The sequence below is a fragment of the Dipodomys merriami genome, unplaced genomic scaffold (assembly GCF_024711535.1).
Source record: "Dipodomys merriami isolate MVZ:Mamm:240054 unplaced genomic scaffold, mDipMer1.0.p SCAF_1105, whole genome shotgun sequence".
Classification (NCBI taxonomy): Eukaryota; Metazoa; Chordata; class Mammalia; order Rodentia; family Heteromyidae; genus Dipodomys; species Dipodomys merriami.
Genome location: NW_027202389.1, coordinates 35,202 through 62,449, shown reverse-complemented (window position 1 = coordinate 62,449; position 27,248 = coordinate 35,202). Strand labels below are relative to the sequence as shown.

Below are 27,248 nucleotides of genomic sequence, written 5' to 3'. Positions count from 1 at the left end.
CAGTTGGGGAGCTACTAATGCTTTTTTGTTTGCTGTTTGTCTGGCTTATGTTATATTTGGCTAGGCTTATGTTCCTGGGCTCAAGTAATTCTTTCTGCCTCTAATTTTTTAATAGCCTAGATTACAGACATACCCTACCATGCCATACCCCATGCAATTATGATGCATCCCATCTTGGGGTCAATGTGGCAAACCCCATTCTGATACTTGGCCCCAAGAGAGACTACTTACTGGTTCTATATATGCATATAGCTTTTCTGTACACATTACAAAAAAGATATGATGTATGATAGCATTTGTAACATTTCTTGTCATGTTTTGGAGTTCCTGCAGTGCAGCATGTATCAGTGGCTTGTCCCATGATGCTGCTGAGCTTGTGCCACTGATGAGAAGCCACACTCTTCTAAGTCTTACTAAAATACATTTTTCACCCTAAAGTGAATGGGCAATTTCTTTTTGGCAAAATTCCTGCTGATTCTCCGGTTTCATGGCTCTTCCACCCACTTGTCCAAAACTGAACCTACTCTAGAGAGGCTAGACCTTTGAAAACTATGGGGAGAAGCTTCCTTGCTAACAGCAAGTGCAGATAAATGTCTTCTAGCTTACTGAATATTGTCTTATCTCATTATGTCTATAGACCTCCAGCTGCTCCAGGACAGTATAAAAAAGACATCCCTCACCTGAGGTTATAACATGGGATACTCAGGGTTCTTGATCACTACTAGGAAACAAGGCTCTCTGAGACCAATCCATTCCTTTGTGACTCACCTAACTCCTCAGAGATAAAGGGTTTAGACCAAAAGCATCTTTAGAGGAAACAGGAAAGTGCTGATATTCAACTCTACCTATCTAAAGGAAGTTGTTATTCACAGGCTTCCTGGGTTCCTGTAAACTTTCCTTGTCTGTTGGGAAAACTTTTTGTATCAGCTTGCCCTTCAATTGTGGACTTGAATAGGTGAGTACAATTGCTTTGCACCTTGTGGAATTAATGCTATTCTTTACTTGTTTTGTGTGGTAATTGTCTAATGACCCTTTTCTGTAGAAGACTTACAGTTTATAAGACTAGATATAATGTTTTTGCTCAACACTATATCTCTAGCTCTCAGCTCGGCCCAATAGTTCATTCTTGCAATCCTAGCCACTCTGGAGTCTGAGATCCGAGAATTACAATTTAAAGCCAGACTGAGCAGGAAAGCCTGTGAGACCCTTATATCTAATTAACTTATGTAAAAGTCAGAAGTGGCTCAAGTAGTAGAGCTTTAGCTTTAAGCAAAATAGCTCAGGGACAGCACCCAGGCCTGGAATTCAAGCTCCAGTACAGCAGATATACCCATGTCCCCCAACACACAAAACTGTTCAAAATATATTTGTTAAATGATTAATGAATGAATAGCATTGTATGAGTGATAATTGTTTTCTGTTCTTTATTTTGAAAGTGGCATATCATAACTTATATTGATATTCAGTAAAATAATTGAATAATCATTCAGAATAAGAGTAGCAAAATAACTTCCATGATTAGTGATTTCTGAATGTAGCTGTAGGTTGAGGTGATAACACATCTCAAAATGTCCAAAATGGAATTAGGTGAACCAGATGAAGGGAAAGCAAGGCAGCCATTTCTGTCTGTCCTGTCTACCAGTCATTAAAAAAAAAAAAAAAACTTCAAAAGCAAGGCAGCCATTTCTGTCTGTCCTGTCTACCAGTCATTAAAAAAAAACTTCATGAAAAATAATAACCAATTATCATATACCTTTGATGCCTTATTTTTTTATACAGATTGTTTTGAGGTTTGGAGAACTGGGAAGGCATATATTTGACTTAACAGAAAGAAGAAAAGGAAATCTAAGATCACACATCTCTGATTATTCATCTGTAAGATGTACTATTGAATTACATTGTACTGAGAAATCATTCAGGTGAGCAAGAAAACTAGCTAAGTTAGTTCTTAATACTTATGTCTGGGAAGAAAGATGAGACAGATGAGGGAACCATATATGGCCTAAAATTGGTCTCACCTCAGGGGATACATGATACCCCACAGAGAAGATTAGAAAAAAGATAAGAGCAATAGTACCAGAAGATTATGGTTAACAGATCCTAATAAGGTAAGTGAAGTAGTACATAAAGCACCAAGAGAATAGATTTCTAAGATATTGTTTAAAAGCCTGTCCAAATTCTTGAGGACAGAAGAATGGGCAAATTTATAAAGTATTTTGAAGGCATAGTGCTGTAAATTAATATAAAAGTAGGCAATATAAACAGAGTTCTGAATGATTTGCTTGAAATTTGGATCTCTGAAACCTTGGATCTCAAAATCCTTGGGGGTAGGATACACAATTATACCTAGAAAAAGACAATAGATTTCCAAGGAAAATCCTCAAGGAATGGCCAAGAAAAGCCTCAATACTAATAATGTTATTATAATATGATTATATTATATTGTAATATTAATATTAAGTTCTGATATTAATAAAAAATTCTTCTTAAGAGAAAAATGTAAATATAAGCCACGGATTACTGAGGATCTCAACTAACCACCCAATGAGTTTTCATCATTGTGGGAATTCATGGCAGTTAGACGGGAAATAAAACACCCTTGGCTCTGACAACCAAAAAATTTGGAGGTACCATAAAATGACCATGTAATGAGGAACCCTAAGAAATTAGCCATACTTGCAATGATATATGGTCAGACAAATGCATATGTAGCTATACTTGAAGACAGTAAAAAAAACTTTACAAGTAAGTACACAAGAGAGATTAAAAAACTTTACTAATAAGTACATCAGAAATCTCAGTCATTAATGTACACCAGAAGTATGTCATTAATACATTAGCTGCTTGCTATATGATGCATGATACATCACAGATCTTTAAATATTTATTGTAACTATTTTGACAGCACAAGATAACATTCTGGACAAAGTTAATTCCATTTCAGAGCCCCATACTCTTCACAGTTACCTCTTCAACTCAAGAGAGAAAACACATCAAACTAAAACCTAGGTAAGTTAAACCTATAGATACGTAGACATGAAGTTAATTGCAGGAAAAATAGAGATAATTTTGAAAGAAATTATCCTCAGGGTAACCAACATACAAACATTTAACATGATGGAAACAGGAACAATTGCTTTTTCCAATCCTGGGTATGGCTCAGCACTTTTGTTCCTTATGAGAAATCTATGAATCCTCCTGCTTATAGTGTCAGCAGAAATAACAGAATAAGGTCATGCTTTTCTACCAGTTTCACAGTGAATAATATGATGCTTTACTTCTGCTTTCTCTTCCTTTTTATCCTTCTGCACACCCATTACACCCTTTCTGCCTACATCTTCCTCCTCCACCTTCTCTTGGGCTACTGAGGATCAAACTCAGGACCTCTCACTTGTGCTAGGCAAATGTTCTACTATCCAGATGTTCTTTTGAAATCATGCATTTGACTTATTCTTATAACTGCTGATAACAAAAAATCAACTCTAGAAGAAAGACAATAAACTTCAAATCTCATGATGAAGTAGCCAATTGAAGAAATTAGCATTTAAAGGAAAGCTTTACTTTTCAGATAAATATTCTATTTGTATAAGAACATAAGTTCTTTTAAGAGTCAGACTTCTTTTGATGATCATCAAAATTAGAGATGTAAGATAAACATTGCTAAAACTTACTAGTAATAAGTTTTTATTATTGTGAAAATACCATACAGAGGGGTTACAATTACATGAGCAAGGTAATGAGTACAATTCTTTTTTTTGGGTGGGTGGTCCGGTCATGGGGCCTGAACTCTGGGCCTGGCACTGTCCCTCAGCTCTTCAGCTCACAGCTAGTGCTCTACCACTTGAGCCACAGCACCACTTCCGGCTTTATTCTTTTTGTTTATGTGGTGCTGAGTAATCAAACCCAGGGCCTCATGCATGCAAGGCAAGCTCTCTACCACTAAGCCACCTTCTCAGCCCATGAGTACAATTCTTATTAAGCATTGTTGCCTCCACCTTACCATCCCTGCCCTCCCATCCCGTGCTCTCGCACCCCCGCCAAAGTTGTAAGATTCATTTTTCGACATAATGTCTTGTACATAATGTCATTGTAAGAAATTCTAAATCCATAACCACCTTAATCTTTTCCCCCAAACTGAGTCAAATTTTATTGGCTCTACCAGGTAATTATTTAACTGTATTTTCCCATTATGTATTTTAAATTTGAAGGATGTGAATAAGTTGCAAATGAAAAAAAATGTGCTACTTTCCTATTTTTTATATTGTATCAATTTACTTCTTAATTCTAAACATTGTAGATCTGAGCTTTCAGAGACTGAGCAGCCATAATAACTAGGATAGAACTAAATGTAGAAGGGTTGACCAAGTCAATAGGATACTTCGATGTATTTTGATAGGCTTCAGTTTTTTAATGTGTTGATTCTTTTACTTATAATATTTTCTTAGCCCTTCCCTTATTCGTTCTTGTTTACTTCCTTTGTTTCTTGTTCCCTCTTTAACTCTGCCAAGTTATACTGCTCTATTTTTGATTCTTGATTCCAAAGATCTGGTTTTACTCCATGCCTCAAAATTTTAAGTTGTACAGAATCAATTGCGCAATATTTACTAAAATCTGTTCCATGTATTAGAAGAAGACAGTGGCTGAAAAACACCATTATCTCCTAATGAAACAATACTCTTGTTACAGTCTTTAGACCAATGAGGCTTCTCTTGTATTTCTGAAGACTTGCAGTAAAATAAAAGGGAGATTTCTATTTCACTGGTTTTCAGTGCCCTTGCCATGGTATTTTATTTTTTTTTTTTTTATTTTTGTGAACATACTGTACAGAGGGGTTACAATTACATGCGCAGGATAATTCGTGCATTTCTTATCAAGCATTGCAGCCTCCTCCTTTGTTTACACTTCACATCCCTTCCCAGCCTCCTCCCCACCCTCCAACCCAATCCTCCCACCTCCCACCCCCACACCAACGTTGTAAAGCTCATTTTCGACATGACAACTTGTACTTCTCATTGTTGCAACAGGTCCACCTGTATCCTTAAACGACTTGTTTTTCTCCATCTCCTCCACAAGTTATACTGACATCAAATATAGTGAAAGCAGGGGTTATCCTGTGGGGGAGGGACATACAAAGCAACAAAGAAATAATCTTACAAATGCATTAGAAACAAATGCATGAAAGAAAAAAAACATTAAAATACATATCTAAGGGTTCATTTTCCTAACATCACATTATCTGACCTTTTCCGCTTGACTCATATATATACTAGATATTGCAAATAAGGGAAACCATGGGACCTATGTTTCTTTGTACCTGGCTTGCTTCACTTAATATAATTTTCCCAAGTTTTTCCATTTCCTAACAAATGGGGCAATGTCATTCTTTCTGATGGAGGCATAGAATTCCATTGTTTATATATACCACATTTTCTTGATCTTTTCATCTACTGAGAGACATCTGGGTTGGTTCCATATCTGAGCTATGGTAAATAATGCTGCAATAAACATAGTTGTGCTGGTAGCTTTAGTGTGGTCTTGTTTGTAAACATTTGGGTAAATGCCCAAAAGTGGGATTGCTGGATCATAGGGGAGCTCTATGTGAAGTCTTTTGAGGAACCTCCATACTGCTTTCCAAAGTGGTTGAACAAGTTTACATTCCCACCAACAATGAAGTAAGGATCCCTTCTGTCCACATCCCTTCTAGCATCTGTTGTTGTTAGAGTTCTTGATTTTTGCCATTCTAACTGGAGTGAGGTGGTATCTCAATGTTGTTTGATGTGCATTTCTTTTATGGCTAGGGATGTTGAGCATTTCTTCATGTGTCTATTGGCCATCCTTCTTTCTTCTTCAGAGAAGTTTCTCTTTAAGTCTTTAGCCCACTTATTTATTGGACAGTTGTTTCTTTGAGGATTTGTTGTGGGGGTTTAATTTGTTGAGTTCCAAGTATATTTTAGATATGAGACCCTTGTCTGTTGTATGGCTAGTGAAGACCTTCTCCCAATCGGTGGGCTTTCTATTGATCTTGCTAGCTATGTCCTTTGCCATGCAGAAGCTCTGCAACTTCATGCAATCCCATTTGTCCAAACTTTCTTTGATTTGTTGTGTTTCCAGGTCTCTATTCAGAAAATTTTGGCCTGCTTTCTTCAAGGAAATAGAAGAGGCAATCCAAAAATTCATATGGAACAATAAAAGACCCCGAATAGCAAAAACGCTCCTCAACGGAAAGAACACTGCTGGAGGAATATCAATACTAAATTTCAAACTCTACTATAAAGACATAGTAATCAAAACAGCTTGGTATTGGCATAAGAACAGACCTCAGGACCAATAAAATAGAATTGAAAACCCAGAAATGAACCTACAGACCTATAGCCATCTAATCTTTGAAAAGGGAGCTAAAAAAATAGAATGGAAGAAAGACAGCCTCTTCAGTAAATGTTGCTGGCAAAATTGGTTAACTACTTGTAGAAAACTAAAGCAAGATCCTTATATATCACCCTACACCAGAATCAATTCCAAATGGATCAAAGACCTCGAAGTCAAAGCAGACACTCCGAAAACATTACAGGATGGAATAGGAGAAACCCTAGGTCTCCTTGGCTCATGCCGAAATTTTCTGAATTGCCATGGTATTTTCATGCACTGAAAAACTGCAGAGAACCCATGTCCAGAATTCCTTCCCAGCCAACTCTTGGAAACTTTCACCTTAAAACCAGTGTTCAGATGCCTCAAATATCTATCTTTAAGTCCCCTTTTTCAAAGGATAGTCAATTGAAAGTTGCTATATTATCATCATTTAAAGTATTTTTTCTCTGGAAATACTAGGATTTGAAATCAAGTCTTTGACATGGTAGTCAATTACTCTCTCTTTTTTTTTTTGGTCCGGTTGTGCGGCCTGAACTCTGGGCCTGGGAGCTGTTCCTCAGCTCTTCAGCTCAAGGCTAGCGCTTTACCACTTGAGCCACAGTGCCACTTCCGGATTTTTTTCTTTTTGCTTATGTGGTGCTGAGGAATCGAACCCAGGGCCTCAGGCATGCAAGGCAAGCGCTTTACCACTGAGCCACCTTCCCAGCCCCCTCAATTACTCTCTTATGAGCACAGAAGTGCTTGTGAGTTTTGAGATAAAAATCTCTGGTTTTGGCATGAGCCAGCATAGGCTGTAATCCTCTTGTTCTTGTGTGTGTGTGTGTGTGTGTGTGTGTGTGTGTGTGTGTGTGTGTGTGTGTGTGTATGTGTGTGTGTGTGTGTGTGTGTGTGTGTGTTTGTGTCTACGTGCCCTAGCTGAGATGATAGGTGTACACCTCTACACTCTTTCTGGTTGAGAATAGGGTCTTGTAAAGTTTTGTCTCATATTGACCTTGAACAATGATCTTCCTCAGTCTAATGAGTAGGGATTGCAGATGTGAATCACCATGCCTACCTTTTCTTTTCTTTTTAAAAATGCCTTGATGATTGTACTGTTTTATTATTCCCATTGGAAACATTATGTGACAAATTCTATTCAGTTACTGATTCATCTTACTCATTTAGGTTTTGAAATTTCAATATCATTTCCTATAACAATAGATGGCAACATTTTGCATTAAGATTACAGACATTCTGTTTTTTTTCTTGTGTTTTGCAGCATGAACTGCCCTTACTCAACCCTATGCTAACAAAGTAGGCAGCAGAACTCAAAATGCAAGCAAGCAAAAGAATACTGAGTGAAATCCACTTTGAGTGAAATGCATCAGTATAGCATTTTTGAATGAGAAAATAGCAAGCAAGTTTAAATGAACTAATTTGTAGAGATTACCTTTGTCTCACTGCATTTGCATTCTTTTCATATTGTCATTCTGCACCATAGTTTGAGGAACTGTAACAATTTAGAAAATGAGTCAAGTTAGATTAAAAATGCACTAAATGATACCAGGAGGAAATCAACTGTTGTGTTGGGAATGTTTTGATATCTTCCTCTTACATTTCTATTTCCCTAAGAAAGGAAGACAAACTTCAGATCTATCATTGGATTCTTTCCAAACTATAACCATAACTTTTGCTTATATATCTTCAGAATTGTATTCTTGGAAGATGTATGGTGAATCTGAATTTGACAGTGTTAATCTCCACCTCTCAAGATACAGGCTTCAGTATAGTAGTACTTGTTTATTGTTTATGTCTAGGTTAATCAAAGCCTTTTTTCTCTATTTTACCTCTCTTATTCCCAAATATCTATTGATACTTGATATATTTATATAGACATATTGTTATCAAATATTTAAAACATGCATAAGACATTGTTGAGCTATTTTTGGGAATTTGAGCTAATATACATACTATTGTGAGGATAATAATATATCAATAACCTATTGATACTTCTACTCCACTTCCCAATTTTCCCAAGCACTAGTCATATTTATACATGAACATATTTCATGATTTTTGAGATCCAAACACAGTATTGTATTGTCCTGCTGTCATGCAGTAAGTACATAGAAAATGTTAATGGAATAAATTTATTTGGTACATGTTTTGTATAAGGCTCTGCTTTGAGAGCTGGACGCTTTCTTTTGGAAATAAAGTGAGGCTGGGCACTGGTGGCTCACACCTGTAATCCTAGTTACTCAGGAGGCTGAGATCTGAGGATCACGGTTCAAAGCCAACCCAGGCAGGAAAGGCCATAAGACTCTTATCTCCAATAAACCACTCAGAAAACTGGAAGTGGCACTGTGCATCAAGTGTTAAGAGTGCTAACCTTGAACTGAAGAGCTGAGGGACAGCATCCAAGCCCCATGACCAACAACAACAACAAAAAGAATGGAAATAAAGTAAGACTAAGAAGGTGATTGGGTCCTGGCTTCAATGAGCGTATTTAAAAAACATGATGACCATTTACACTTTTAGTTGTCACGAGAGAGGAGGGGGGAGAAGTGTAAGAATTCTAGCCTCAAATTTAAAAAGGAGATATGTAAATTTAAAAAGTAGAGGGCTTGACTGTGTGGTGAAAGATGGAGTGACCTGTTTGAGAAGATTGTGCTCAGTTCCTGTAAAAGTAAAATGCTAGTTATGGATGTTTATTTTCCTTTTATGTTGAGGCAGGAGACAAGAACTTAGAATAGGAATATATAAATGCTTGTGGAGGCTTTTAATATTGAATAATTAGCAGCAAATATATTTCTGCTCATATATCTACCTATCTAGCTATTTATCATCTATCTACATAAATATATACGTAGACTAACATTGTATGTCTGAATGTCATGATAAAAAGTATTGTATTATTCAATCACCTACTAGCTAGTTTATATGTTTCTTCACTTTTTAAGTTATGAATTAGCATGGTAAACATCATCTTAGCTTATCAATTGCCTCTCTTTTATTGTTTTGTTACAGCCAGTGGGTTAAAGGGTACTAGTACTTTTAGTGCTTTTTGTATATATTTTCAAAAGGTCTTTTTGACAATTTATATTACTCTGAGTATAATATATGATGTTATTTGACTGAAACAAGTTTTGTTTTGCCTTTTGTGCCTGTATTGTGTATTGCCACAGCCCCTCTTCTGGTTTTTTATTATTTATTTACATATAAGGCTCAAGGATCTTCTTGCTTGGATTGTCTTTGAACTAAGTGCCTCAGATATCAAGCTGAGTAGCTCGGATTAGAGGTGTGAGTCACTACTACCAGCCTAGGAAGATTTCTTTTTAGTGAGTTTTGAGACATTTGTGTGTGTGTGTGTGTGTGTGTGTGTGTGTGTGTGTGTGTGTGTGTGTGTGTGTGTGTGTGTGTGTGTGTGTGTGTGTCTGTTGGTACAGGGCTTGAACAATGGGGTCTGGGCACTATTTTTGAACTCTTTTTGCTTGGGGCTAGTGCTCTACCACTTGAGCCAGAACTTTTATTTCTGACATTTTGGTGATTAATTAGAGGTGAAAATCTCATGGATTTTCCTGCCCAGATTGGCTTCAATACTCAAATCCTCCTAAGAAGCTAGAGTTACAGTTGTAGCCACTGGCACCCAGCTAAATTTTTTTTGTTTTTTATATTTTGATTATCTTCAAGTAGTTGTACAAAGGGTTTATCTGTCAATGTACCAGTTTATAAGTACAAAGTATCTTACTCAATATCAATCCTATCATCATTCTACCACCTCCCTCTCACCAACCCAAGCCATTTCTTCAACTTTCCTCATTTCATAGGATATGCATTGAATATTATCACTGCATACTGCCATTACTACCCACTCTTCATTCATTTACACTCCTCCCCTTTACTTTCCCCTGTTATATTTCAATTTCCAGCTTCATTTTGTTGAGCTACCACTCTGCATCTGAAAGCTTAAAAATATTTTTACAACATATATTACCTATCAAATATGTTGCAGATTATTTTTTTTCAAATATGTTATTCTAGTTTTTGTTAGTGATATATACCAACATACTATTTTATGCCAAAATTAGTCCATCTTTTTTTCTTGTTTCTGATATTTACATTTTGCTTTAAAGTTCCTCCCTGACTCCACAGTTAGAAAACATAATCTCTGTTTCCTCCATATACATTCATAATTTCATTTAAATAACATCAATTTATTTATATTTAAGCTCTAAAATGCTGATGTAATGGCACTACCTTCCCTATTATTTTCATCGAGATAATAATAGTTTTATTTTATTTTTTGTGCTAGTACTGGGGTTTGAAGTCAGGAACTTGCTTTTCTTACTTGGCTTTTTGTTAAAGGCTTGAGGTCTACCTCTTGTATCACACCTTCACTTGTGGCTATTTTCTGCCTAATTGGCAATGAAAACAAGCAGATAGACAAGGTTGGCCCATATAATGCTGTACTATAAGTAAGCTTATAGGAGATACATAGTGTAAATGGGATCATTTTTCTTGGTCTTGTTTGAATATTTTCAGTTCTTTACATAATATGTTATGGCTTACATCTTTGCTGTTTTTGTATCATATTGCAGACTATTTATGTGCTGCTGCTATCTTTTGATGGAATTACTTGTACTTTATGAATAGAAAGGAAGTTTTAGAGGGTGCCTTCTTAGAATGAAAATGTAAATGTAAGCCATCTTTCTAGAGATGGTGTTTTGTGTCCTTTTCTTAAATATCTGTAAAGCTTCCCCAATGCTTTGTCTTTAATCAACTTGTCATGAAAAAATATCCAGGCCTTTGTTACCTATAGAAATCTCGGGCTGTCGTTAATGATTTCTCAAAGACACAGTATTAGTATTGGCCAGCAAGAAAGTCCGTAAGACTATAATCTTCAGAAGACCGGAATTGACCCTGTTTCTAGTGGTAGAATTTTGAAGAGACAACACCCAAGCCCAAAGTTCAAGGCCCACAACCGACAAAAAATAATAAAATCCGAAGTGTAGCCGGGTGCTAGTGGCGCACTCATGAACAGTCCTCAAAACCTGAAATTAGAGATGTGGCTCAAAATGGTAGACCACTATCCTCGAACTAAAGAGCTCAGTGACAGCACCCAGGCTGAGTCCAAGCTTCATGACATCAGTGATGAAGAACAACAATCCAAAGACAAAACTAAAACCACAAACAAAAAACCCCACTAAAGTGTACACAGAGGTCATTTTCAAAGCAACACAAATACATGAAGTTTCATGTGCTTTCATTTAAAGTGTTGTAGTTTGTGGGTTATGTTTAGACCTATGAGGTTTTTTTTTTAACTTGGCATATTTAAAAATATTTTTATAATTATATAGTTGATGTACAGAATGGTTACAATTTCATAAGGCAATTAATGAGTCCATTTCTTTTGGACAATATCACCCCTTCCTCTGCTCCCTCCCAATTTTCCCATGCCACATTTTATAACTACAAGTGCCAACTCCTAGGACATCATTTATTGTAAAATTATTTACTGTGTCAAAATCACCTGACAGAATTCTTCAGTGAAAAAAAAATTTGGTCTAGAGGTTTTAGGAGGAATTAAAAACTTTTTTAAAAAATTAATTATATATTGAAGATTTTTATACATACTAATGTTTCTTGAAACCAGATTTTGCAGATGTGATGTTTCCTTTGTAGTTTTCCCCCCTGCCAGATTCTATTGTGCACCATTTTAGTTGGTTTCTTTCTTGGTTTTTATTTATATAGGCCATTTCTTTTTTTTTAATATTTTTTGGCATTTTAATTAATTTATTTATTTTTGGGTCCAGTCGTGGGGCCTGAACTCTGGGCCTGGGCGCTGTCCCTCAGCTCTTCAGCTCAAGGCTAGCACTCTACCACTTGAGCCACAGTGCCACTTCCGGGTTTTTTTTCTTTTTGCTTATGTGGTGCTGAGGAATCGAAACCAGGGCCTCATGCATGCAAGGCAAGCGCTCTACCACTGAGCCACCTTCCCAGCCCTATATAGGCCATTTCTTTCAGTAATTATCACTGTAAATTAATTATACAAAGACTAGTTCTTGTTGTTGTTGTTTTGTTTTGTTTTGTGCTAGAGATCTAACCCAGAACCTCACATGGTCTATCAAGACCTGTAACATCCATATCCTTTTTTTGTTTTTTTGAGACAAAAAATTTTACTGTAGAGATGGCTTTGAACTTGCAGTCCCCTTGCTTCTGCCTCCACAGTGCTGAGTATTACCATTCCCCATTATACATAGCTTTAAAAAATTACTTTATTGATGTTTTAGATGTGATATACAGTGAGGTTACATTTACATATGTCAGGTGATAAGTACATTTCTTTCCTTTTCCTTAGTATCATCTGTTCCCTCATTCTCTCTTGCCTTTCTTTCCATCTCCTCCACTAGTTGCTTGGTTCACTTACATCAATGTCCAATGCAGTTGATGAGCCCCACTGCTATCTATTTTTACTTGTCTTCCACTGATTCTGTGCTCTGTCCCCACCTTCTTTCACATATGCATGTGAATACACCATATATGAGGTAAAAAAATAGAGTCATCTAAAAATGATAAGACAAATTAAGAAAAGGTCCTTTGTTTTCTTTGGAGTTCTTTTCAATATGTGTATGATTTTATATATATGTCTATGATTTATATATATATACATATATATATATATATATATATATATATATATATATATATATATATATATATATATGAAGAGCTGCTTGTGTATTACATTTTGGTGCTTTTCTCCTAAGGCTATCCTCTTTTGGTCTCACTATATATCTGTGTCTAGAACCCTGTATACTTGATCATATCTTGTTGTGCTTTAAATCTAACATCTGCATATCAGAGAGAACATGCACCTTTTTTGTTGCTGTTGTTGGTCATGAGGCTTGAACTTTGGGCTTGGTCGCTGTCCCTCAGCTCTTCAGCTCAAGGCGAGTGCTCTACCACTTGAGCTACAGCGCCACTTCCATTTTTCTAGTGGTTTATTGGAGATAGGAGTCTCACAGTCTTTCCTGCCCGGGCTGGCTTTGAACTGTGATCCTCCTGAGTAGCTAGGATTACAGGCGTGAGCCACTGACGCCCAGCTCATGCACCTTTTGTCTCCATAATCTTGGCTTACCTTGCTCAACATGATTTGTTCTAGTTACATCCATTCCCCTACAAATGCCATTATATCCTTTGTAATGGCTGTTTAAAATTCCATTGGCTATAGGTACCACATTTTTTGTATCCATTCATCTGTTGTGGGACATCTGAGTGCTTCTTGTGGGAGGTTGTGAATATTGCAGCAATGAATTTGGATGTGCAGGTATCCTGTTCATATTCTGGTTCATGATGCTCAGAGTAAATGCCTAGGAGTGGTATGGCTGGATTTTGGGAAGGTCTATGTTTAGTTTTTTGAGGAACCTCCAGACTGCTTTCCAGAGTGGTTGTATTAGTTTACACCCTCCAGTAGTGCAATAGGTTCCTTTTTCTCCACATCCCCGCCAGCATTTGTTTTTGTCTGAATTCAGAATATTGACCAGTCTAACTGGGGTGAGATGGTATCTCAGGACTGTTTTGATTTAAATTTCCTTTATGGCCAGGGATGACAGTTTCTTTGCCATTTTTACCTTGTATTCTAAGAAACCTCCTTTGAGGTCCATTGCCCATTTAGTGATTGGTTTATTAGACTTGGGAGGGGCTTAGTTTCTTGAGTTCCCTGTTTATATGGAATATTAGGCCTTGTCTGATGTATTGCTGGTAGAGATTTTTCCCAATTGATTGGCTGTCTTCCTTGTTTAGTACCTATGTCTTTTCATTTGTCCAGTCTTTCTCCAATCTGTAGTTCCCCTGGGATTTGATTTAGGAAATTCCTGCCTGAGCCTATAAGTTCTAAAGTCTCTCCTACACTGTCTTACAGTAGTTTCAGAGTTTTGAGTCTGAGGTTGAGGTCTTTAATCCATTTTGAATTGATGTTAGTGCATGTTGACAAACATGCATGTGGCTTCCTGGTTTTTCCAGCACCAATAGTTGAAGAGGCTATGTTTTCCCTACTGTATGTATTTGGATCCATTGTTGAATATCAGATAACTGAAAGTATGTGGTGTTATTTCTAGGTCTTCTAATCTCATTGGTCTTTGGTTCTATTTTGGTACTAATACCAAGCTGTTTTTATTACCATGGCTCCTTGTAGAACTTGAATTTCTTTGCCTATTTTAGGTCTTTTGTTGTTCCACATGAATTTTTTTATTTGTTTTCTCTATTTCAGTAAAGAACACCATTGGGATTTTGGTGGGGATTTCATTGAATGTTTATATTATTGGGCCATTTTTTTTTCATTTTTTTTTTGGTTGGTCATGGGGCTTGAACTCGGGGCCTTGGTCCTGCCTGAGCTGGCTTTGAACTGTGATCCTCAGATCTCAGCCTCCTGAGTAGCTAGGATTACAAGTGTGAGCTACTGGTGCTTGGCAGTATAGCCTTTTTCACAATATTGATTGTACCTCTCCAAGAACATGAGAGGTCTTTCACTTTCCTAGTGTCTGATTTCTTTTTTAGATGTATATAGTTTTTACTAAATAGATCTTTTACATCTTTGGTTAGGTTAATTCCTATATATATATATATATATTTGAGGCTATTGCAAATTGTGTTGTTTTCATGATTTCCCTTTCTGCTTGAGCATTGTTGGCATACACAAAGGTTGCTCATTTTTGTGGATTAATTTTGTATCCTGCTACTTTGCTGAAGTGGTCTATTATGAGTTTGGGAGTGGAGTATTTGGGGTCCTTCAGGTATAACAGCATGTCATCTGCAAATAAGGATAGTTTCATTTCTTCTGTCCTTATGTGGATCCCTTGAATGTGCTTTTCTTGCCTTACTTCTCTGGCTAAGGATCCTGTAACCATATTGAAGCAGAATGGAGAAAGTGGGCATCTATGCATTGTTTCTGATTTTAGGGAAAATGGTTTTAGTTTTTCCCCATGTAGTATTCTTTTGGCTGTTGGTCTATGATATATTACTTTTGTTGCTTTAAAGAATTTTCCTTCTGTTCTTTGAATATAAGTGCCTTATATTCTTTGAATAGGAGTGGATGGATTTTGTCAAAGGCTGTTTGTACATCGGTTGAGATGATCATGTGGTTCTTGATCTTGGCTCTGTTGATGTGCTGAATTGCATTTATGGATTTGCATATGTGGCATGTAGGTATGTATGTATATATCTTGTGTATGTTTCTTGCATCTGTGGGATGAAGCCTACTTTGTAATTTTTCATGTGGCATCCCAGATCTTGTTGTTTTGTCTCCTCCTCCTCCTCCTCCTCCTCCTCCTCCTCCTCCTCCTCCTCCTCCTCCTCCTCCTCCTCCTCCTCCTCCTCCTCCTCCTCCTCCTCCTCCTCCTCCTTCTTCATTTTTGGTAACCTCACAAGTGGTCTGTCAATTTAATCACTTTTTAAAGAAGAAGCTTTTTGTTGTATTAATTTCAGGTATATTTAAAAAATTTCTATCTCGATTTCTGCCATAACCTTTTTTAACATCTCTCTCCCTTTAGATTTAACTTTTTTCTTCCTTTTCTAGCAATTTTAATTATATCATGAGATTATTTACTTGAGCTGCTTCTGTTTTCTTTATGCTTAGGTCTTTCCCTTCAGCACTGTTATTGCTGTATCCCAGAGGTGCTGTTGTGATGTGTTTCCATTTTCATTGAATTGGAAGAACTTTCTAATTTCTTCTGTGACCCAGGTCTTACTCAGTAGTGTGCTGTTCAGCCTCCCTGTATTTGACTAATTTCTACAGTATGCTTTGTTCTTACAAACTAGTTTAATTCCACTATGGTCTAATAGGATGCAAGGGATTATGTCAATTCTCTTTATTTGTTTAGGTTCTTTATGTGAACTATAAAATTATCTATTTTGGAGAATGTTCCACAAGCTACTGAGAAGAGGTTATGGTGTCATTTAGTTCAGAGGCTTCTTGGCTTGTTTTGTTTGATTGACCTGTCCTTTGGTGAGAATGGAGTGTGAAACTCTCCCACTATTATTTTGTTTGGGTCTTTCTTGTTCTGTAAATCCAAGAGTTTTTGTTTAACACATTTAGATGCGCTATTGTTTGGTGCACAGACATTGACCACTATGATTTTCTCTTTATGGATCATTCCCTTTATTAATATGTAGGGACCTACATTGTCTTTTTGTACTGATTTTAATGAGAAGTCTGTTTTTTATCAGATATCCATATGGTGACTACTGCCTTCTTACAGGGTACATTTGGGTGGAAGATCTTTTCCATAACATGACTTGGAGTTTGTTTTTACTTTGGCTGTGAGATGGGTCTCTTGGAGACAATAAATTAATAGATCTTGTTTTCTTTCTTTTTTTGCTATTTATTTATTTATATTGTGAAAATACTGTACAGAGGGGTTACAATTACATGGGCAAAGTAATGAGTACATTTATTATCAAGTATTGTTGCCTCCTCCTTTGTTTCCCCTTCCCATCCCTTCCCATTCCTTCCCATCTCCCCTCACCCCCTAACTCCCCCATGGATCTTCTTTTCTGAGCCAGTCTGTAGTTCTTTTTCTTTTGATTGGAGAATTTGAGTGTGTTAATGTTTAGGATTATTAGAGAGAGATGTGTTATGTTATCTGCCATTTTCTTGTTTTCTTGTTGCTTCTTTCCTTTCCCTGCACTTACTAAATTGATCTTCTAGTGATTTCTGTCTGATATGATTCCCTGATCTTAATTGTTTTCTTCAGATTTTATTCTTCTTTTATTATTTTTTGCAGTGTGGGTTTAGTGTTCATGAATTTCTTTAATTTTTGTCATGAAAGGTTTTCATTTCGATAGCTTCTCTGGGTACACCAATTTGAGTAGGCAGTTGTTGGAAACTACATTATCAGGCTCTTTGCATTGAGGGTTTATGTGGAAAGGTCCTCAGCGATTTTGATTTTTCCATTGTAATGTAATTCCTTCTTTGATTTTGTGGCATTTAAAATCAGTTCCTTGCTACTCAGGTCTAATGGTTTTACTATGATATGTATAGAAGTGTTCTAGGATCGTGTCTACTAGGTGTTCTATATGCTTCTGTTATGCAGGTGAGATTTTCTCTCTTAAGATTGGGGAAATTTTCTGTAATGATCTTATTGAATAGGTGTTCCATTACTCTTTTGAAATTTTTCCATCTCACCTATCCCAGTTTATATGTTGATTTGAGTTCTTGGCTTTTTCTGCCAATTCTTGGATTTCCTTTTGGTAATTTTTGAGTTCTTTTTTCCATACCTATTAATTGCTGTTCCAGATTCTCTGTTTTATCCTCAACTCCTGATATTCTATTTTCCATCTCACTTATTATGTTACCTATAGCTTCCATTATGGTTTGCATTGTGGAAATTGACAACTTATGGTTCCTATATCAGGTCTCATTGTTAATTCTATCTTTTAATGAGGTATATACTGTGTCTATTTTTGTCTGTATCTTTTTTGAAGTGTTGGAATTTCTTTGATATTTCTTTTTGTGTTCTTGAAATTGCTTTTCCATCTTCCCTTTTATTTCATTGGCCAATTTGGCCATCATTTCTTTACTGGTTCCTTTGTCCTCCATTTCTTCTTCCTTGTTACTGTAGTTCTTTCCTGGATTGCTGCTGGCTTTTGGATTTGGTTTGTTTTCTTGACTGTCCATGACTCTTGTAATCTTTCCTTTTGGTATATGCATTTGGGTTCAGGGATTGTCGGTGCTGTAGTCTAATCTTTGTCTGTTGGCCCAATTTTTGCCTGTCAGGTACCAACAGCCTTCACTTTGCCTGGGCTGGTTTACACTGGGTAGGGTAACTGAAGCAGGGTCCCCAAGCTGGCTAGCACCTGTGTGCATAATCAGCCCTGGGATAACTGAAAGGAGCTTGGTCTGGTCTGCAGCGGGGACTGAAGTTAGCTTCAGGAGTCTGGGTTAGGCATTGGCTTCAGAAGGATTGGGGTCCTCACTGTGCACAGGGCTTTTTTTGTGCCTTGGCCCTGGGTTGGTTCTCTTCCAACAAGTGACCAGCAGTTGGTCTGGTGCATCTTGTATGTGTTTACATGTGCTCTGCCTGTTACTCATACATTTACTCTTTTTGCAGTTCCAGACAGGGACCAGTGGGTCCTGGCAGGGTTCAGTGCTGCAGCTACCAACAAGGGTGTGCTCTGTTGGTGGACAGCATGTACCTGTGATTTGACCTGCAAATGTTTAATGGGCCTGCAGTTCTCGTCAGGGTTTGGCACCTAGGCAGCTTGCACTCCTGTATAGGGCTGGTGCATGCATTCACTTGGCTGTTCCTGGTGGAAATGCTCTACAGGTGGCTGGTTAGCACACATGTTTGTGTTTTCTGACAGGAGAGCCCTCTACCAGTGCCTGACTTGTCTGTTAGGGAGGGCCGAGATTTGGACTACTCTGGGATGAGGGGGCATGTCCCTGTGGGTGAGTGAACGTTGGTTCTCACACTGACCTTTCTCTGGATAGCCAGTGCTATGGGGGATACAGGGTCCTAGCACCTGTCTAGTTGGAGTTCCTGTAGCCTTCCACTGGAAGCCAGCAGTTGGGGTGGTGGGAATATGGAAGGGCTCAGGCCTCTTTGTGTGCTTCAAGTGTGTTGTTCCTTCTTAGCAGGGAGAGAGGTCCAGATCAACCTCTGTGGGTCACTAACCAGTGCTGCAGTACTGGTCTCCTGTGTGGGGTGAGTGGCTCCAGCCTGATACTTACTGATCCTAGAACTGGTTTTGGATGACTGTCAGTGCTGTGGCAGATTTCTGTATCTATTGTTGCAGATTTCAGGTTGGTAGGCCACTATGTTCCTTCATATCAATTGTGGGCTGAGCAGTGGGGCAGTGGGAGCTGTCTCTGACTGGGTGTTGCTGTGCCTGGTCTCTGGTCTTGGTCTCTGCCCGGTCTGTGTCCAGTGCTATGGGAGTTTTCTGTGTCTGCCTTTTGAGATTGGCTGGTGTTCCTGAAGACACAAGCAGTGGGCCCCTTTCAATGCTTAACAGCACTGCCATGAGGGGTCAGGGGGTGGACTTTGAGATTTTCCATCTTTGTGTGTGCAAATTCCTGTGATTCTCTGCATGTTTGTTTATTCGTTATTGTCTATCTCTTGGGGGAACTGCATATGGGACCCTAAGTCTATTTGGTTAGAGAGAACTAGGGCCATTCTCTATTGCTTCAGTGCCATTTTTATACATTCAAAACTTAATTTCAGTAGTAAATACATGATTATCTAGGTTATTCTTTAAGTAATATGAGTCTTTCAAAGGATTGTTTTAATTTAATTGTTGACCTTATAGTCATCTCTTTTTGTTGTATGAGAACCATTTTTTTAAATTTTGGGTCTGGTCGTTGGGCCTGAACTCTGGGCCGGGGCGCTGTCCCTCAGCTCTTCAGCTCAAGGATAGCGCTCTACCACTTAAGCCACAGCACCACTTCCAGATTTTTTTCTTTTTGCTTATGTGGTGCTGAGGAATAGAACACAGGGTCTCATGCATGCAGGCAAGCACTCTACCACTGAGCCACCTTCCCAGCCCCATATGAGAACCATTTTAGACAACTATAACATCTTATACTTCTCCAAGGATTATTATTTCTTTTGCCTGTAGCAGTTTAGATATGATAAAGAACAGAAGAGAAGTACAGTTTATCATATTTACTTAATGTTCCAGGGCAGGGGGTTGTGTTTTGTCAGTCAATCTGCATCAGAGGTTGGCCCAGTAAATTCCTTAGCTTCTTTGAACTTCTGTCTCCTCTTCTACCAAGTGGGAGAAGTTAATGCCTACAATTCAAAAGAATCCATTGAGAGAAGGTGCTGAAATCATCCTAAATTCTACTAAATAATGGCTGTTATGATCAATAAAGTTAATGATACACATTCTTTCTGGGACAGGGGGTGAAATGTCAGACAGACAGGAAAATATCAATCTGCCTTTATTTCCCCTTTTGGCTGGAAGAATGGAGCAAGCCTTGCTGTAGTTAGAACCCTCAGAAGAATCTGGATCATGCTAAGCAGATGATCTGCTCAGGGATGCAGGCAGCAAACTCCACTGAGCCATATGGGTGAGTGGAGATGAAGTTCCAGGAAATGTAGCGCCCCCTTTCCCCTGCCCCCCCCAATCACCTTTCTGGCCTTTCAAATGGTGGGAAGTTGGAGGCATAGAAATGGAGGGACAAAGGGTGAACCAATGCTGTAACAGTACTCAATGGACACTTTTAAATGAACTATCCAACTTACTGGTGGAGATGGGAGTGGAGGAAACACTGCAAGAGAGCATGGGAAGGGGTGACCACTGGCTAAGAAGAATTGTCCTCATGACTTGACTTATGGAACTGTAACCCCTCTGTGCATCATTTATTTTATAATTACAAGGATGTTTTTTCTTTTTTTGTCAGTCATGGGGCTTGAACTCTGGGCCTGGGCGCTGTCCCTCAGCTCTTCAGCTCAAGGCTAGCGCTCTACCACTTGAGCTACAGCGCCACTTCCGGTTTTCGGGTGGTTTATTGGAGATAGGAGTCTCACAGACTTTCCTGCCCCGGCTTGCTTTGAACCGAGATCCTCAGATCTCAGCCCCCTGAGTAGCTAGGATTACAGATGTGAGCCACCAGCTCCCAGCTAGAATGACATTTTTTAATGGTAGCAATTTTCAACTCCAGCTATCTATTCCTCCAGATGCAGAATGAAACCATCTATTCTTTAAATGTTGAAAACTAATTTGTGTGTGGTAGTGGGCACTGAAACTTGAACTCAGGTTTTCATGCTCTGATTTAGCTTTTTAAAAAATTCAAGATTGGTGCTCTACCAACTTGAACCACACCTCTTCCTCTGTCTTTTTTGCTGATTAATTGGAGATAAGAGCCTCTCCAGTTGGTCTGCTCAGGCTTGCTTTGAACCTTGATCCTCAGATCTCAGCCTCTTGAGTATCTGGGATGACATGTGTGAGCCACAGGCACCAGACCTGACAAACTAATTTGAAAGTCTAAAATCTTCTGTGGGTCAAGCAAAACCGTCTGTGGGTACTAATCTGGGGGATCTATAGCACAATATAATATCATCATAATATTGTCTCTTTTAAACACACACACACACACACACACACACACACACACACACACACACACACACACAAGCGAAGGCAGAGAGACTCATGTGGATGAAATAATCATGGAGTTTTCTCCTTGATCTCTTTGCTACTCTACATTTGGCAATGGTCAAGGCTCTTAGTCTAGTTGCCTATGTTCTGCATTTGTGTATTTTCTGTCCCACTAAACTCTTCAAGAATCATTTCCAATGCAGTTTATGCCCAGTGTTTACTGGCAATAATCATAGTTCAAAGTGAGACATGCAGCTCAATTCTAACATGTTGAGGGAGCGACAGGCATGGGGTGACCAAACAACTCGAGCCCCCAAGCAGGAGAGAGACCCAGTCTGAGCAACAACCTTTTGCTGATGACCTCCTTCTGAACAGCAACAGCATATGATCATGCTTCTCTGCTTATGAAAATAGTACTGTTTGGGACCAAAATACACTTTCAGATAGGAAAAAGAATACAGTGTATTGAGCACTGTTAGAGGCAGGGCCTAGACCAGAGACTTCCCATGAGTTAGCTTTGCAATCACCCTGTGAGGTAAACATTATCTTTGTTCCCATTAGGTAGACCAGAAAACTGAAGAACAAGCAAACATTATCTCAAGATTTGTGATGCTGGAAAGGAGTAGAGACAGAAGGAATGAGTCAGCCTGATGCAGAAACCAATGTGGTTCCCCATCCCACGTGTCTGCTATCTTTGGAGCAGCGAAAGAGACGTGTGGTCACACGGTCACATGATCTTCTGGTCATGTAATTATGTGGTCTCCTTCCTGAAGATGTGGAGGAGAGATCAACAGAAAGCATCAGCTGACTTGTGCCAACTTTGTCTGTGAAACAAGATTAGGCAGGTGACCTATTCCAGGATTTAGGCAGCATGGATTCTGGAGCAAAATTCCATGGAAGGAATTTGGGGACTATATTTCTCAGTACTTGCCTCAGTCCTTGGTATTTCTTCATTTGACTCTCCTGGGAGTCTGGCCTCAAAGGGCATGCCCAAATCCCCCCTATGGCAAGAAAGAAGGGCCAGCATTGGACTTGTGCTTATGATATTACAGGATTATGAATGAATTAATGCATTAGGGAATGAATGAAATGATATAAACACATGGTAAATTGGTTCCAACTCTCCAGTGACATTTGACACATAAGCGAAGATTTCAAAGAGAAGCTTTTCCATTTTAAGCTTAAAATATAATCAGCAGAGCCAGGAGCCTGTGGCTCACCGCTGTCATCCTAACTACTCAGGAGGCTGAGATCTAAGGATCGCAGTTCAAAGCCAGCTTGGGTAGGAAAGCCTGTGAGACTCTTCTTTTTTAATTAACTACCAAAAGAAACCACCAGGGCTGGGAAGGTGGTTCAGTGGTAGAGCGCTTGCCTTGCATGCCTGAGGCTCTGGGTTCAATTCCTAAGCACAACATAAGCAAAAAGAAAAAAAGCCAGAAAGTGGCACTGTGGCTCAAGTGGTAGAGCGCTAGCCTTGAGCTGAAGAGCTGAGGGACAGCACCCAGGCCCAGAGTTCAGGCCCCATGACCGGACCCCCCCAAAAAATTTAACAAAAGAAACCACCAGAATTGGAGCTGTGACTCAAGTGGTAGAGTGCCAGCCTTGAGCAAAAAATAATTCAGAGACAGTGTCCAGGACTGGTACAAAAAGGAAAAGCAAGAAAACAAAACAAAACAACAAAAAAAACAACCAATAATAAGCAGAAAGCCCACAAGGGTGAAAACAAAGATTGGGTGAAAAAATCTTTTCACTGCTAACAAAGCAATTGTTCCCAGAGAAGGATAAATGAGTAGATAAATCTATTGGGAGCTTCTATTCTGGATGCTTGGGTCTCTGCAGAGAACAGAAACTTTAGAAGAAGAAAAAGTAAAGAAAGATGGAAAAGGAAGTAGGAGGCGGGCTTCACTCTGAAGCTACACCTCTTCCTCTTCCTCCCTGTCACTCTAATGCCTTCCTCCGAGTCCATTCATTCCCAGGACCTAGGTTTGCTCAGATAAGGGATTTGCAGAGAAAGAACTCTCCCTATCTCTCCCCTGAAGAAGAAAAGTTCTACCCACTTTCCTCTCTGCCAGTGTCCCAGATGTGATCTGCTTGACAAACAAAAATACACAGTGAATTTTTAAAAAGGGCAGTGGCAGCCCAAACAGCTATCTGTTCAACCCCAGAGAATTTTTCTCAGCCAGGGCTTGTTTTCTAAATTCCTCTTATCAATGATTGGCTCAGCAATTGGCCAGGTGATGCAGTTCTGGCGAATGAGGGAATGCATGTCAAGGGTGTAAGGGAGGAGGGGAGAAGTTTCCTGTCTCTGTGAAGCAACAGCAGACAATGTCTCCTAGAGCAAGGCCACCATCTTATTCCCAAAGATGGACTTAATATGTTGAATAGATATGCCAAAATAAACCATGATGCATCCCCACCCAGCTACTGTCTGCGTCTTATCTTGACACATCCCTCCTTCTGTACCTGCACGTGGTATATATCTGATGTTGTTTATTTAAATTCATTTGTGCCACAGGGTTCTGTTCATGGTAGCCAGAAGCCTCCAAAGTGATGAAACAACTCCTTTCCCCTCCATTCCACATGGATCCACTCACTGGCCCTAAAAGTGTGGGTAGCAGGGCTATCACCAAAGACTGTGAACAACAGAAGTGGTACCAAAAAAAAAAAAAGGAGGAAAGTGATAAAGCAGCATTGGGGGGAGGGGTGCGGCTATGCTCTGAGCCTCTCTCTCAAATTGAGAAAATGGTGAGTCTTTCCAATTTTGTATTCCAAGACAAGTTCCAGGTAAGCCTCTAGCAGGGGACAAATCTTCATCACAATGGACAGAGCTCTCTGAAGGAATGACTGAAGAGCTTCCAGCAGCTCTGCTGTACCCACTGAATAGCCCGGAGTCTGTGAATCACTGTCTCCACATGATTTCTTCTCTTACTCATAGATGCAAAGGTTGAGGCAAGACTGGTCACGATTTTGCTTGAAATGTGTCCCCAAAGTGTCTGGTAGATACATTTTGTTTTTTCTACCTTAGGCCTGAGTAAATGAGCTGTGATTTGAGACCAGAGGTAGTAGCCCCATCAGACTGTTGGTGTGAGCTAGTGATAATCCTTGCATTGTTAAAGCAGTGTTCAAAAGAAGAGGAAGGAAGAAGAGTAGGTCCAGAGATCCTAGGATCCACAAAATCTAAGAAGTTTCTTGTCTGTGCTTCTTAGTGGATTAACTTTGTTGGTCCTGACTAATAGCCTACGTTCATCTGTCATAAGCAACCATCAAAGATAAATAAAGCCAGGTGCCAGTGCCTCACACCTGTAATCCTAGCTACTCAGGAAGCTGAGATCTGAGGGTCACAGTTCAGAGCCAGCCTAGGCTGGCATATCTTCCATAAACCACCAGAAAACCAGAAGTGGCACTGTGGCTCAAGTGGTAGAGCACTTGGCTTGAGCTGAAATGCTGAGGGACAGTGTTCAGGCCCAGAGTTCAAGCCCCACAACCGGCCAAAAAAAGAGATAAATGAAAGAGTCCTGTGTGCTGAAATGAAAGCAAAAATGTTAAGCAAAAATTGAAGAGGTCTGCACACACCATGAGTGGCCTAATTACTGTTGTGTTAAAATACTGGGGGAGAAAGAATTTATTAGATTCATCCAAATAAAATGTTGAAGTAAGCACTCAGGAATCTTAACAACGATCATCTCTGAGGTAAATGAGATGCCATAACATAGAGATGCAGAGAAAGCCTTGTCTTTTGTGTCAGTACTAGGATTTGAACTCAGGATCTTGCACTTTTTGTTTCTTTTGCTCAAAGTTGGCACTCTACCACTTGAGCCACAGGGCCACTTCATATTATGTAAACAATGCCTACTCTGTCTGTGGAGGAGGCTGTGTGACTCTGATAAAGTCACACACCTTATCTGGGCCTCATGTACTTACTTCTAAGGTTAAATGATTGCCTGGATCAGGTGTCATAAATGATTGGGCCATCAAGTATTAAAATGGCTAGACAGGTCAAGAGGTCTGGAACTAGAGAGCTCTGGGCAAGTGCAAAGCAAGGTGTATACTCATTCATATGTACACACACATATGCACACACATGCATGCATGCACAAACACACACACACACAAACCAATTTCTCATAGTATACTACTGAAGACGTATAAGGATCAATATTGGCTTGAAATGTGACTTAATGATAGAGTGCTTGCCTATCATGCATGAAGTCCTGGGTTCAATTCCTCAGTACCACATAAATAGAAAAGCCGGAAGTGGTGCCATGGCTCAAGTGGTAGCATGCTAGCCTTGATCAAAAGAAGCTCAGGGACAGTGTCCTAAGTTCAAGCCCCAGGACTGGCAAAAAAAGACCAATGTTATCAAAAAAATCTGGTGTCCCAGAGGAGCCAGAAACACATGTGAATTGCATGTGAAAATATCTCATTTTTAAGTCAGGCACCAGTGGCTCATGCCTGTAATCCTAGCTACTCAGGAGGCTGAGATCTGAGGACCATGATTCAAAGCCATCCTGAAAATTCATGAGACTCTCATCTCCAATTAACCAAAAGGCTGGAGGTAGACTTGAGGCTCAAGTGATAGAGCAGCAGCCCGGAGCACAAAAACTCAGGGACAGCACCCAAGCTCCAAGCTTAAGTTCCAGGAACAATTCGCTGGTACTAAACCAAACCCATCTAACAAGTCATCTACCTACAGGCTGCCTATAGCTACCTCTCACTAAACAGTCATTGTAAGCTGGGCACTGGTGGCTCAGGCCTGTAATCCAAGCTACTCAGGAAACTGAGATCTGAGGCTCAAGGTTCAAAGCTAGCCTAAGCAGGAAAATTTATAAGACTCTTATCTCCAATTTACACCAAAATGATGGGAGTGGAGCTATGGCTCATGTAGTAGAGTGCTAGCCTAAAGATCAATATCCAGGCCCTGAGTTCAATCCCCACTTACAGCCCCCCCAAAAAGTGATTGTGGATACTGGAAGTCCAAAGCATTGAAGCCCTGATGGAGATAAAGAACTCCATCTTCCAGAAAGTTCTAGCTTCACTAGCCCCCTCCACCAAAAGCTCACATTCCTTTTCCCACTGGTGTCTCCTCCTCCCCCAGACAAATGAGAGCTGGCAGAAGACCCTTGGGATAAAAATTCTGAGCAAAGCCAAGCATGGGTGGCTCACACTTTTAATCTGAGCTGAGATCTGATGATCTTAGTTCAAAGCCCAGGTTAGAAAAAAGCCTGTCATATGACCATATAATATGATGCTAAGTGAAATTAACTCCGCCTCCCCCCCCCCAAGATAGGGAAACAAGAGGTTTTATCTTTCTTGCTGTTATTTTAATGTATGTATAATGTACTATGTGATTTTTTTGTTTGTTTTGTCTGTTCTTTCCCCATTGGTATAACCCCTGGTTCATTGATTGTAGTGCCCTGCATCTTGTATATACAATTTTCTAATTTGGGGAAGGGAAGGGAAATAACAAAATGCTGAAATAAAGATACAGGTTGACCCATTGTGACAATGAGGTGTACAAGAAATTGTGTTGAAAATGAAGTTTACAACTTCTGGGGGGGGTGGGAGGAGTGGGCCGGTAGGGAGGGAAGGGATGGTATGGGAAAAACAGAGGAGGAAGTAACAATGCTTCCATGGGAAATGTACTCATTACCTTACTCATGTAACTGTAACCCTCTGTACAGTATCTTTACAAAAATATATTAAATAAATAAAGTTTTCATAATATATATTTGAATATATATCTGTATATATACATATACATGTATTTGTACATATGTATATACACATATATACAGATATAAATA

At 39.2% G+C, this 27,248-nt stretch overlaps 1 long non-coding RNA gene across 14 annotated transcripts in view; it reads left to right on the top strand.

Moving 5' to 3' along the window:
• The window catches only part of LOC138822494 (uncharacterized), a 44,426-nt gene extending 20,351 nt beyond the window's left edge, over positions 1-24,075 (top strand). For 9 of the 14 annotated variants that reach the window (XR_011370501.1, XR_011370498.1, XR_011370495.1 and 6 more), the window contains 4 exons: positions 873-955; positions 1,780-1,919; positions 2,906-3,009; positions 22,006-23,860. This is a non-coding gene — a long non-coding RNA (uncharacterized lncRNA). Of the gene's footprint in view, positions 1-872; positions 956-1,779; positions 1,920-2,905; positions 3,010-6,111; positions 7,154-15,430; positions 15,550-20,243; positions 20,414-22,005; positions 23,861-23,959 lie in introns of those variants that run through there. The other 5 variants (XR_011370497.1, XR_011370499.1, XR_011370496.1 and 2 more) reach the window with 5 other exon arrangements.
• Positions 24,076-27,248: the final 3,173 nt, after the last annotated feature.